A 12,449-nucleotide genomic window follows, 5' to 3' on the forward strand; every position below is an offset into this window, starting at 1 on the left:
TACCTACTCCATTTGGGCAGATTAAAAACAAATCTTTCATGCATGAATTCTGCCTTTGCAAAAATGTCTGTTAGTTCTGATTGTTGGCACAAGTATTGCCGTAGTATCAGTCTAATCTCATATGACACATTTAAGGATTTGCAGCAGAAGGGTGGAGATAGCAGTGTAAATTTCTTGGCTGATTTATCTCTTGTGACAATTGTCCTGCTCTGCTTTATATCAGCTTTTCAGAACAAATCAGGGGTTTTGAGTATAAAGTAACATTTATTTAGATTTCAAATAATATTTTTTTAAGCAAAGTGAGTGGAAACAGAAGTAGACTCTCTAACAGAACCAGAGTAGATGTAGCACACATACATATTTCAATGCTAAGGCAACTGGGCAGTGACTCTTTGCACACAAAGGGCCTGAGAAATGTAAAGGTACACGACAAACATTCAGATCCTCCCTACAACACTACAGTCTTTTAATGCAAATGACTGTGTTCAATTAAGTCGAACAAGAAACATGTTTTTCAGACTCCAAGCTCTCAAGGCAAAGTGTGTATTTCCATGTCTTGTAGAGGATCCTGCACTGTCCACAACGAAGTTTTACTGATTAATAACAGCAAATAAACTCCAGTTAGTGTAAGAAATTGTAGGAAATTTCAACTAGTTTCTGTCTTGTGATCCAACATGCCAAAAATCCAACTCTGCTTTTAATGCTGTCCAGCGTTTATCAGTAAAAGCCCACATAACCACATTGGACTGTCTGGTTTGCCAAAGACCCATACAAAGGCAGAATTTTGGTATTTGATAACTAAGTGTGAATAGCCTTGTTTCACTGAAACCAGCCCAGATGATTGCCAAAAGTTGTAAAAAATCTGATGGAAATAGCAGATACTCAGATCTGACTATCTTATGTGACTCCCAAATTTACTCATGGTTTTGATTCTGCTGAAGTAACTGCTGAACGTGAACCTGTGGGACCAGTCCAGACTAGCATGTACTGAGATCAATTAGTAGACACCTATTAATTTGAACGTATTTTAGAAATTATAAAGTTGAGATGCTACTGTAGTGCAGAATCCATCTAGGTTTGAAAGGGGAACTGATTGCAACCACCTGAGAACTTAGCATTAAAAAGCTAAACCTTTCTCAGCAAAATACTGAAAGATCTGTTACAACAAGTCGTCAAAGAACTTGCTTTTAAAGCCCATCCTAAATGAAAGGGCGACTGATGGCAGGTGCTCTGTCACACTGGAGTGTATTTGTCTACACAGAGGTGTGGTTGTCACCTTCTGGTATCCCTTGCAAAGGCAGCTTGGTTGGGCTTAGGCTGAGATGTCTGCTGCAGGAAGAAGAGTCAGCACATTGGTCCGAGGTTACAGTGGCTGCCAGCTGGGGATGGTCCCGATTTTGTCGAAAAAGGAGGCACGGGAATGTCGCTGTGCCCGTGTCCCTGTCTTTGGCGGTGTCCCAGCAGCTGAAGGCGCCTTGCAGCAAGAGCGGCTGGCTGTGCCCTGAGCGTCCAGCACTGAGGAGAGCTGCTCCACACCAACCCCTGCCTCCAGAATTCCCGATGCTGGCTGCGCTGGGGGCCAACTCGCCATTCAGCTGCGGAACGGCAGGAAAACACTTCCTGTGTGCTGTAACACTTTAGTGAACTGCAGTGGGTCACCGACCGCCGACGGGCTGCCCTCCGCACCCGGGGACATCCCGGCAGCGCTGGCACGACGGCAGCTTTCAGCGGGGTGTGCGGGGCCGGGCACCCACGCGCGGTGACGGGGCCCGCGATGGGCGCGGGGACAGCGCAGGGGAGCCCTGCCCGAGCCCCGCGGGGAGCCGGGCCGGGCTCCGGCCCCGCACGGCCCCGCACGGCCCCGCACGGCCCCGCTCCCGCGGTCGCCACAGGCAACGCGGCGCTTCCGCCGTAACCTGGAAGCGCTCGGCGTCCGCGCTCGGCGGGCCCGCCCCGAGAGCCGCGGGAGGGCCGTGGGCGGGCGGTCCCGTGACGGCTCGGTGCGCACAGACGGTGGCCGGCAGGGCAGGGCCGGGCGCGGAGCGGGTGCCGAGCGCGCCGCGGGAGGATGGCGGAGCCGCACGGTACGGGGCGGGCGGGCCGGGGGGCTCGGCCGGGCGGCGGCTGACAGCGGGCCGCGGCCGCGGGCGGCGGGAGGCCGCGGGCACAAAGGCGGGGAGGGCCGGGGCGCCGGTGGGGAGCCCGTGCCCGCCCCGGCGGGACCGCCCCGCCCGGTCCGCGGGGCCCGGCGCAGGTGGGGCGGGCCGGGCCGGGCCGGGCCGGGGGCGGCCATCGCCCCCGCGGGGCTCGGCCGAGGGGCTGCCGGGCGATGGCAGCGACCGCCACAACAACAACAACAACAATAACAACAAAAAGAAAGGAGGAAGCTCCGTCTTACTGCCTCACCTCTCCTCCTCCCCGCCAGCTCTCGGTGCCGGGAGCTGGCAGCGAGCAATTGAAGAGAGCTGGCGTGTGAGTAGTGGCAGTGGCGCTCAGGGTAATGATTACCGGCGTGCGGGTAATGATTACCGCTGCCTCTGCCCGTGTCACTGCGGTCCCCCACCCTCTCGCATAGGCGTGAGGCTCTTTTCCTGTTTCACGCGATGTATTTATTGTGGCAGCTCTCTGATGGAGCCACAGAGACAGAACCTCGTTTCAAAAGTCGTCGCCTTCCTGTCTAGCCAGGTGATTTTCCCGGTATTTAAAATAGAGAGGTGTGACAGAGAAAAGCGGTGTGACAGCTTCCCGCGTATATTTGTGGCTGTAGAAGGCGTCTTCACCGAGTTGTTCGTGTTTTTCCCTAGGAGAGCTTCAAAAGCTGTAGTAACCTTAGTAAGGTGAACGGCCGCGTTGACTAAAATTGCGACTGGGCGTGAGCTACACCGCAATTCAGCAGAACTGAAGTTTGGTGAAACTGTGTTGCTGCTTCACTTGTCCATCCTATTTAGGAGCAGGTATGGACGTGGAATAAAAAGTCGCAGTGTGTGAGAAAACAGTGGTGAAGTGCTGAAGTAGTACTGGTAATTTTTAAGTTCTGTTTTTGAGACGGGACTGTGGAAGCATTGTGTTCTGCACATGTGCAGACTTTTGTGGCAGAATATTAATGATCAAGGAGTTGTAATTGTGTGTATTGTCATTGCTGCAGTACTTGGTGGGGATTTTCTTGACTATCAGAATAGAAGCTAAGATAGTTTTGGTAATTACCTTCAGGGTCTTAATTTTCTGCTGTTTCTTGTTTGCATGTTTGACTTTGTATATTGTTCTGTTTACCTCCTAAAATGTGTTTTTTTTTTTTTAAATCACTAGTCATTATGATATACTTCTGTTTATAAAATCAAGGGCTTAAAGTAGGTGGTGGTCAAATTAAATCACACTTATTTACAGCCATATTTCAGGCATATGTTGTATCGTGATCTTGATATAAACCTAGTCTGATTTTGGGAAAGATTTACAGTATCTTATGAATTTGTTATTACACTACTGTGCATACATTTTAATTTTAGTAACACCCTTATCATCTTAATTCCCCTTGAATGCTTTTGATTTCACTATTTTGTTTTCTATGTAATTATTCTTTGCTCTGGATGAGTAAAATGGGAGATAATTTTACTAATTTGAAGCCATATTCCTTTAATTTTAGGTTGTTTGTCGGCTATCAGCATTTCTGTACATGTGGCGAGGCAAACCATGTACATTAGGCAAAACTAATTTTATGTGTAACCTTATAATGCACAAAGATGATTCCAGACAAAGCTCTCCTTGTGTCCACAGCCTTCCTTTGAGGAATACTGAGGGATCCTCAAAGAGGATGCTGTCTTCTTCCAGGTCTCTCTATCTGCTCTTTCTAGAAACAATCCTCAGCATTTTTGTTTGTGGTGATGGCAAGGGAGGGTCCACGAACAGTTCTGGTTGTGAGCAGCTGCTGTTCCCAGTGTAGTTCTTCCTTTCCAGCGTGGCATATCGGTAAGGCAGGAGGTGCTGGGAGGGGCGTTCCTTTGTTGAGTTGACACTTAAATCACACTGACGGGTGTATTCTCCTCCAGGAATTTTGTGTGATTGAAGGGATTCCTTCAGACGAGGAATATTTTCTCCAGCTGTCTTCCTGCGCTGTTAGCCTATGCACAGAAATTAATTGCTCGGAAGATCACTGCTGTGCGCGTGCCTTTTAGGAAACCCTTGGATTGATTGTGACTTGGCTGTGGCTTTCTAGAAAAGCGTGTTCCTGCTGGAGGTGTGTGTGGCAGTCCTGGCTTGTCACTGTGCGAGCCGGCAGCTGTGTCCAGCACCCGTGAAATAGGTGGATGTAGGCGCTTGCGAGTGGGCACGGTGCTCATGCATGGTAATTGAATCAGGGCTGTCAAAGCATCTTCTGCGTGTTTGAAAGAAGGATCACATTCTGCGATCCCTTCTTGACAAGGCTGAGGAAGCGCGGTAAATAACAAGGCTCTGTTTTGGGAAGGTTTAGTATGGTAGCAAGGAAATAAAACTGCCTTAAGAGACCTCAGTGGTTCCAAAATACCACTGTGGAGAATTTGGGTGGGTGCTAGGAAGGAGCCATGTCTCTCTAGGAGCAGGTTCTCCTTCGTGTCTGAGGAAAGATGAAAATTTCTGTGCGCGGGAGGGGAAGGCAGCGTTGTCCTTTCCCGTGTCCCACCACAGCCCCTGGGAAGGCTGTCCCTGGTGCCCACCTTGCCCCTGCCCTCCTCGGCGCCTGGGTTTGGGGTATCTGTGCTGTTCCTGGGTGCAGGAAAAGCTGGTGCCATGTCCTCATGTCCAGCCCACCATACCCTCCCGTTCAGCGTGGCCGGTGGCATTTCCCACCCAGAACGCTTCGAGGCTCATTGCTTTTGATTTTGTTTTTCAGTGGATGCTCTTTTAATTGAAGTGAGGCTTGCTTTTCGCTCTGTTGTCGTAATACCTTGTATTTATTTTTACTGCATGCAACTGCATCTCAGAGGACATATTTCTGCCTTTCGCTTTTTGGTGGGTTTGTGTGTGTGTGAGAGGACTGGGGAGGATGCAGTAGTGAAGATTAAAAAGCCAGTTACACCTGATGGTACAGATAAAAAGAACTCTGATTTTTGTGGAAACTGTACTGGCTGACATAGTCTAGTCTGTTTGATACAGTGGTCTTGCTGTGTTACAAAATGGACGGGGATAAAATGTAACAGGTTGTTATAATAAGCAAGGTAATGTTTGCTGTATTAGCCATTGACCTTAATTCACTTGTTTTTTTGCTGCATTGCTTTGCCTTGACTCTGTTGCGAAATACACATCACATACTATTATAAATCTGGGAATTCTCCAACATCAAATTTGATTCAATAAAGGCATTTTCAGTATAGGCAGGTCTCTGGATGAAAATGGAATTTTAATTATTAAGATTTTTTTTCTATCATTAACCTCCAGGTAATGTATCTTTTGTGTAGAAATTATAGACAGTTTATAATTTCTTTAAAAAAAGTGAGTTTGTGCTGTGTGGTGATTTTAGACTGTTTTAAGATTGTCGCGGTTTTAGAGGTACTTTATGTGTATTGCTCTACAAGAGAAATGAGAGAGCCCATCATATAATTGCAGACATGCTGACTGCTGTGAGGATATATTAAGAGGCTGTGAATTGGTGTAGATAAATACTAGGATGCACGGTCAAAGAACTTTTTAAAACAATCTGGCTTGCCTGTATACTTGGTTGTTTTAGTATTGTTTTACCATTAAGGTGTACATGTTGGCAAAAAAAAGGTAAATACTTGAGTCTATTAGTTTGCTTTTTGCTTTCTGTACAAAAGCGTAGTCTGCTCTCAGAGTGGATGTGCATTAGATCCTGGTTTGCGCTCCTGCCTCCCTTTCTGTCTCAACCGGTGCCGGAGAGCATTTTTTTTTTTTTTTTTCTACAGGAAAGTATGTACCCTTTTTCTATTTATTGTTTTTGAGCCAAGTTGAAAGTTTGCTGCTGTGTGTTAGTGGCGGGGGGGTTTGCCGAGAGGAGCAGCCCTGCGGACCGAGCTGTGCTCCAGCCCAGTTGCTGTCTTGTGAGACACGAGGCTGGTGCTCGCGTTAAATTGGTTGTAGCTTGCTATCACCTTTGCTGTGCTAATCATCTGCGTGCTTTTGTGCCCAAGGACGCTTCATACTCTAAGTGTGAACAAGAGGTGCGGTGCGATCCAGCAGGCAGTATTTCCATGGAGCCCTGTTGATCCCGTAGATATTGTATCCGGTTCAGTGGACCTGCCTACCCTGTGGTCGGAGGCTTTTTGTTATGCATGCATCCTAATTGTTCTTTCTGTCGGCATTGTGCGCTGACTGAAGGGGCTGTGCACCAATGCAAATAGACTTTCTAATACCTTCCGCATTTGCATTATAATGGCTGCATAAATATTGCAGCACATCTCAATTCACTCGCTGCTGTGACTGCTAGGCTTTAAAATAGGTTCTTTCTGTAGCACGGATCTTGTTCGTGGTTGGTATTGCTTTGGAGAGGGGTTCTGAAGTGCATCCTTATTAAATAGTGAGGCTTGTTTGTGATGAGGTGCAATTTTAACTTAGCTGTGTTCGAGTCTCCCACTCCTTTCAGCCCACAGGTTGATACATGCACTTGGAGGCAAAAAAATTTCAAGCTTTAGCAGTTTTTCACCAACTATTTCTAAACTCACTATATTTGGGGTTGCAAAACATGTTTGCTTGGGATTTTGTTTTGCATTAATTCCAGAAATCCTATGGAGGTCTGTGAGGATATTTTCTGCATAAAGAATGTGAAACATTGTGCCACTGTTGTTTTGGTGCTGAAACATTTGTTGACTTACTGAAAGTGTCGATACAGGGATGTGACTGAAAGCAGACACTCTTTTTGGAAGCTGGTGGCAGATTGCCATCACCTGTCTGTCAAAAGTTTGCTTTACGTAGTTTTTGAACTGAACAGTGATTAGTATCACATACTTGACTCTTAGTGATTAATAGATGCATAGAGACTTTTTAATATCATCAGAGAATGCCAGCTTTTCTTGTGGCTGTAGACTTGTTATTAATGCAATGTGTCAAATTTTGGGAATGGTAGTACATGAAACTAGTGTTTCTATTTTTTGGCTAATCTGTTTTAATCCTAGGGTTCGCTCTGTTTTATGTGGTTTAGTGTATGAAAACTGCAGCAAGTAGGGTATGCTTAAATTAAGTGTTAGATTTATTTTTTAATATATCTTATGTTAGTAGCTTGTCACTCTTCCACTTTTTTGCACGTATTAAAGCAGTATGAGTTATTCAGGTTAAGGATATGCAGAATGAACTTGTTGTAAGAATTAAAATTACAGAAACTGTTTTCTGAAACACTAAGTGATAGTATTGCAGGAATCCTAAATTTACTTAAGACTTCTATATGATGATGGATGACTCACTTACATATAAAGTACTCTGCATAGTGCTGCAAACAACATATGTATTACTATAGTACAGTACTTTTAACACTTATCCTGTCAAAAAATTGTGTCTATTAGAAGTTTAGAATAACTATATAGTGATGGGCATGAAAATGCAAGGTGAAATAATGTTATGTATGTATGCATAAAAATAATCTTGAAACCCCAATACCTGTGAACACTAAGCTATAGTGTGTCTATACTTCATGTATAAATATATATAGATTTAGTTATCTATTAGATATTACAGATAATATTGGTTTAGTACATCAAAAAATATGACAAAGCCACTTCAGGATTTGCTGTTGTATTTAGATCTGTGTTTTCAGTGTTTCCATCCCAACAGGAATTAGTATTAAATCAGAAATTGCGGAGTTGTTAGATGACAATTTGAATGGTCAGAGCAATCCATTGGTCCGGCATGTTGTCTTGACTGGGAAGAAAAGGAAGTATATTTATTACTTTTATGAAGAAATACCTGACTGGCAGCCAAAACAACCAGGGCCCGATATTTGTTTGTAGCTGAGGTGCAGCAATGATCGTGGGGAGTTAGGTTTCTCTCTTTTGCTTTTCCTTTCTCTTGCCTGTGCCCCAGCCATTTAAATCTTGGCAAATAGGGGATTTTCCTTTCTCTTTGTTGTGAGGCTTCTGTCCTGTGACTGCCAGTAATGGTAGTCTGTGTAATTGTAGCATGTGAACTGTCCAGTCTCCTATATAATAAGATTCCTGACTGTTGTAAATTTTTTTTGATGCTGAAAGTTATAATCTGTTTTGTAATACACAGCATTAATCGTGGTTATTGAGAATTGTCCTGGTAGGAAATACTCATGTTGTGTCAAAATGCTCAGAGCAAAAAACAAAACAATGCTATTCACTGTGTCACAACTTAAAGCTTATATTGCACAGTAGTGAAGGTTGTAGCAAATCTATAGATATTTAACTAAAGCTCTGTGTACAGTGCAACTGCAGGTGCTGAGTAAAGTGCATCGTGCTATGGAAAGTTTCAGACTCTTAGTTTCAGTCTTTTTTTGTTTGTGTTAGACCTAATACAGCATCATTCCATCCTCATTAAAAAAAAAAAAAACAAACACCTTGTAATCTCTCTCAGTGCTTCTCTCCCAACTCAGCATCCCCCCGATCAACCTGCAGCTGTCCAAGGCAAGGAAATATTTGAGTGATCATTATTCTCTTCATTAGATGAGAAGTTGTGTTCCTGAAATTGTGGTGTTAAAGTTTTGTGCTCTAACAAATTATATTCCCCTTTTGTGCTACAACAAGTTATATTCCCCTTCCCCCTCTGCTGCAGAAAAGCAGAACTATGCATTTATTTTAATTCCAAGGGATAACTGCACAGGCAGGAGCCTTTTGCAGATTGCTGCAAATACCAACTCCTGTTCAGAAGTGTGTAGTTACACGGAGTCACTGTGTAGCAGAGAGAAAATGACTTCACTAGCAAACTATATGTCTCCTGGAGGCATCAGGTGGCTTAATATGTAAACAAAGGTCCACTGCAGTCAAAAATAGATCCTTATAAAAAGAAATAGTGCAAAAAAGTCGCCTCCTAAACAAGGAAGTGAAGGGCTAACAGACAATTCATGTGTAGTCCTGCAAAATGCTGATCATAGCAGAATATGAAGGATTTACTATGAAAACCCATTTTGCTGTTGCTTCTGATGTAGCACTTAGGGTCTAAAGCCAAGAATATATAATATGCATAATTTGGAGTGTTTTGCACAAATTTCTTATGGAAGGGATGTATGGGTTAATTGAAGCCTCAGCTCCAGTGATTTTGCTAATATGTTAAATCTGTGACAATTACTTTTCTAATAGTTCTTCAAATCTGATGGCTATTGGTCAGTACTTACAAAACCAAAAATATTACTTATTAAAGAGAATTTTATAATAGTGGTAGTTACATGAGCTTTATTGAATTTAAAATTTTAGATTTTGTGGAAAGGGAAATTCGCATTAGTAAATAGCACAAATGAAAATACCTGGGAGCTTGTTTTAGTGCAGCAGATTTTGTTTTGGTAAGTCTGTCCAGGTTTTTTGAACTCAGAGTGTGCCGATGATCACAGATTTCAGGTAATCATATTTGTTTTTTCACGGTGGGCTGCATATTTGCTTTTTGGAATACTCAAAAAATTCTTTGGCACCTTTCTTTATAGCATATTTTATGTGGCAGGGCTAGCTAGGAGGGAACAAAAGTTTAAATATTATACCTATGAGTTGTAATTCAGAATTTAAATACAAGTTGGATTTTTTTCCCCCCGTGATTTCATCTATAAATTTACTTTCTATGTTTTAGGTCATCATTAGGGACATTTTTACAGTAGTAATTTCTCTTTTCTCTTCCCCATAAGAAGTGTTCAGATAAATGTTTGTAGTTTTTTCTTGCATTTAGGCTGTATCCTGTCTTGTCTTTTAAAACTTATCTCTTTGCAGTGCAGCTCTTTGGAGAAGCCCTAAGTCATACCCAGATATCGAGGTTTCAGTTACATGTTCTCACTGTAGTATCATGTTTTCTTCTTCTAAACCGAGATGCTGTTTATTGAACCAATTAGCTACTGGGTGCAGGCCAGAACTTTCTCCTGAAATCAGAATGAATGAATAAACAAATTCCTCTGGAAGGATTCCTGTTCTCACCGGGCAGTGACAGTTAACGCGTGACAAGGACACGGTTCGTGTCCTGTCACCTCAGTGCCGTGTGCGTCTGGGTCTGTACTTGGTCTGCCAAAATCCGTGGGGTAAACTTCTGAGTACGGATCACAAGGTTACATCACATATTTGATGGTATGTCTGTCTTGGGCTGTTTTTGAAACCATTCCAGCTCTTCTGTAGTCAGCAGATGGGATGCATACGCCTTCATTAACAAGCAGTTAACTCTGCTGGTAGGGCTGAATTTTCATCACGCTCCGGGTCTCTGACTTGGCTCTTTCTGCATTCCAGCTCCCACTGTTTGTTCTGCTGTCTCCAAGAAGAAATCGACAGGAGTGTTACATGCTCCTGCCCTCCTGTGGTAACGAAAACCCAAATGTTTTCCTCAAAATCAGGTTGTGTAAAAATAAAAGAGAGAGGAGGGAGAACAAGGAACTAGTTTTTCTCTTCTGGAGCAGCTGCTCACATCTCAAGATGTGCATTTGCCTTTGGTGAGGTGTTCTGCTTCAGAAGCCCTGGAAAAATCGTAGTTATTTCTGAATTTGTATCAGTATCAGAAAGACCTTGTAGCCTTTTATAGTCTTGAATAAACTTTCTTGCCTTTATATGTGATGTGCACTATCCCTTTTGCATTGGAGACATTAAGGCACGAATTACAGGGGAGATTTTTACCAGCAGCAATGGCAGTGGGATAGTTCTGCCTTCCCTCCTGTGAGCCAGTGGGAGCTGGAGCCCAGTCCTAGGACATGGCTTGGAGACATAAGCTCACCATGGCTGGGAAACAGAGGTGGATCCCAGCCCCAAACTCCTCACTCCTCCCAGCCAAGTGCAAGGTGGAGAAAGGCAAATGGGCACAGAACTGTGGCTGCAGTGAGATCTTGGTTGGCTGGGGGGACCATGGAGAGTAGCGTGTTGCATCTTGACTGTACAGTGTGGTAACAAGTAGTGGCCTGAAAGGATCCTGAAATGGTTGCAATCTGTATGTGACCTCTTATTTCTTAATGATCCTCTGTATTAAGAATACTAAAAGAAAGGTGCTCTCAACTTCAAAGCTCGTGGTTCATCTAAACTGTAGACATACACCCTCAGTCTCTGTAGGCAAATCTTTGTGTTGTTCTCAACCTGTAAAGTCTTGGAATGAGAAATCTCTGTTTGTCACAGCTTTCAGTCCTGTGATTTTCAGTGTCTGCTGAAACTGGTTTGTTTTGTGTTTTCCACTTAAACCTGCTTTATGTTAGCAGGGAGACTTTCACAGTTTGCATGCTGTTGGTTCTTTGGGCCAGCTTGCTGTCTGTCTTTCAGAAGTATTTAATACAAGCTGATAGGTTGTATACCATGGTAATCTGAAAGTATCCTTGAGAGCTGCTTCTCCTGATTTTTGCATTGCTTTGTACTTTTACAACATGATTTTTGCTCCCTTTTCATCTTTGAACTACATAATTAATAGTTGAAATACCTCCTGACAAAAAGAAATGGTCTAGAATATATTTTTTTTTAAATCTTGGCTGTAAACGTCTTATTTTGTGACAAGTTAATGCAAGGCAAAAGGGTGTAAAGAGCATGAAAGCTACTCACTGCTACTGCTTGTCTGTATTCCCTTATCCTGAGCTAATGTGAGGTATCCTGCCTCCATTCATCTTAATGCACACATTCGGGAATGTGTGCATGCCTGAACTTTTTCCAAGTCACTGGTATGCTTCCATCATTGCATTACTCTGTTTGCAAATCTAGAGGTATAAAGTTTTCTAATAAAAGTAGGGGGAGAGAGCATGAAAAGTTTGTATGTGAGAGTCACTTTCAAATTGCTGTTTCTAAATAGAAATTAATAATAATTTGAACTTTCTGATGCACTTTTCCAATGATAGAGCAGTGACTTGTATGTCATGTGAGCAAAAAGTGCTGCTTGGTTTGTATGTGGCTGTAAAAGCTCATGGACTAAATTTCAAGTTTTCTAGGTGCAGAATGTAAAATTGCTGCTGAGACTCCTTAAATCCCTTTCAAGAGTAAGTTTTCTTTCCTGTCTAAGCAACATTCTCAAGTAGTGGAGGGTGAGATCAATAACAGCTCTGGATATATCTTAGTTATCATTTTTATGTGAATTCAGTGTTGTATAGCCTGGTTTATAACTAAATGAGGCTAGGAACTCGGGAACTAATTAACAGGTTTTCTTTTGTGGGGTTCTGCTTTGATGGATCTTCCAGAAGTATTTCAGATGTGTGTATATATTCATCCACTACAAATGTGCTGCTCTTCAGTTACCAAAAGTAAATGGGCAGAACCTGATTAATATAATAGAATTAATTGTGCTGAAAATATTTTCACCAGTTTTTGACCACTTTTCAGGTAGCTACTCCAAAATAAAGTTATTGATGCATTACAGAGATG

General features: G+C 43.2%; 1 protein-coding gene across 2 annotated transcripts in view; it reads left to right on the forward strand.

The window, feature by feature from the left end:
• The first annotated feature begins 1,924 nt into the window (after positions 1-1,924).
• The window catches only part of SHOC2 (SHOC2 leucine rich repeat scaffold protein), a 62,541-nt gene continuing 52,016 nt past the window's right edge, over positions 1,925-12,449 (forward strand). Inside the window, exon 1 of one of the 2 annotated variants that reach the window (XM_068198031.1) lies at positions 1,925-2,084. The gene's annotated coding sequence lies outside the window, so the exon portion shown is untranslated. Of the gene's footprint in view, positions 2,085-2,786; positions 2,955-12,449 lie in introns of those variants that run through there. The other variant, XM_068198032.1, reaches the window with a different exon arrangement.

Source organism: Anomalospiza imberbis, chromosome 8 (genome assembly GCF_031753505.1).
Source record: "Anomalospiza imberbis isolate Cuckoo-Finch-1a 21T00152 chromosome 8, ASM3175350v1, whole genome shotgun sequence".
In the NCBI taxonomy this organism is placed as follows: Eukaryota; Metazoa; Chordata; class Aves; order Passeriformes; family Viduidae; genus Anomalospiza; species Anomalospiza imberbis.